The sequence below is a fragment of the Cibotium barometz genome, chromosome 32 (genome assembly GCF_041138505.1).
Source record: "Cibotium barometz isolate CiBa-2024 chromosome 32, ASM4113850v1, whole genome shotgun sequence".
In the NCBI taxonomy this organism is placed as follows: domain Eukaryota; kingdom Viridiplantae; phylum Streptophyta; class Polypodiopsida; order Cyatheales; family Cibotiaceae; genus Cibotium; species Cibotium barometz.
Window position 1 is genome coordinate 18,731,569 of NC_141077.1, and position 1,684 is coordinate 18,733,252.

A 1,684-nucleotide genomic window follows, 5' to 3' on the forward strand; every position below is an offset into this window, starting at 1 on the left:
GAAAACACAATTATCAACTCCTCTTAGCTATTCATCGTGTTGATGACAAATACAAACAAAGAGAGAAGTTTTTTTAGTTAAATTTTCACACTCTATTATCTCAAGCACTATCTCTCTCGGGATGAGTTCAAATAAATGGATGACTTGAACCTATGAGTTCTAGTACATTACCAAACACTAAAGACTGCTGAGATTACAACAGCCCAAGCACATGAAGCCCAAAGAGACTAACTCCTATATACGCTCAAGCAAGCTAAGGCCAAAGAAGCCTAAGCAATCCATATGCGACACCCACTTTGTAAAGGAGTGTGATGCTACCCTTGTTGTAGGCAACCGAAGAGGTAACCAAAACCCAAAGGGGCCGCTCGAGAAGCAACCTAACAAGAATTCCTCCACCACAAAGAAGCCCTCATCATCTAGGCATGTGCCAAAATCCAAAAAGTTTGAAACCATTACCTCGGATGACACCCTGTTGGAAGGGCACAATCAAAAGAAGCTAGACATGCTTCTCTCATGGAGGCCAAACTTAATATTTTAACCTCCCTTCTTCATTCTTCGCAAATGAAAATTACCATGAAACCCCATTCAATTAACTACAACAATTTCCGTCTTCATTCTTCGCAAATGAACTACCATGAAACCCCATTCAATTAACTAAGACAATTTCCTTACATGTAATACTAATATGAGCACTAAGGACTTACTCACATGCACAAACACGCTACATTCTTTTAGCTTTAGCTTCACAAACACGCGACATTCTTTTAGCTTTAGCTTCACAAAAAAATATACACAAGCTTCTACATGTGTTAAGTTTGACTTCAACATCAAACATATACACTATGTTTATAACTATACTCAAACCACACTTGAAAAATAATATAACTCAAAACAAAATTTAGTAGTAAATGAATAACGAAAAATTCAAGTACCACTTTACGAATACTATTTACAGGCAAAATAAGTAATATTTTCTAAAAACAAGAAACATTTAGCATCTTTAAGATTCCATAAAAAAGACCAAATCTTTACCTCTTTTTGGAAAGTGGTTCTATGCATGCATACAACGCTGCCCAAAAATGACAATATTTACGACACTTTGCATATTTTTTATAAAGATGAGATGGGAAAAAAGACTTGGTTTTGCTTACTTTCTGAGATTACAACTAAAATATAACAATAAGTTTTAAAAAATCTACCAAAATAGAGACACCATTTGCCATTGCCATCTCCAATCTAGAAAAGAAATTCATACAACTCTAAAAAAAGGAGCTATTTTCTAGACATACAATTCATAGCATAGTTATTGCTACCTATACCATCACCATCACTAGTTGGTGCGCCTTCCTCCTAAGGAGGTAGACAAGGCATCCTCTTCATCACTATCCATAAAGACTTTTTTTTCTTCTATGTGTACACTTGAAGCTAAGATTCCTTGGGTTTGGTGCTATGTTAGCACACCTAAGGATGTGTTACCAAGCTCAAAGTTACTGAAGCAAGGGATCTTCTTTCTTGTAAAATAGAAATGGTTGACTTTCCCAAGTAACCCGCTTTTGTGAGAGTAAAGTCATACACCAAAAAAATCTACCTCATCAAGTGGTAGTACACTAGTGCTAACGTTGTTCTTCCCCCTCTTGTGCTTGCCCTTTCCTTTTGTTGTATTTCCCATTTCCATGCTATACTT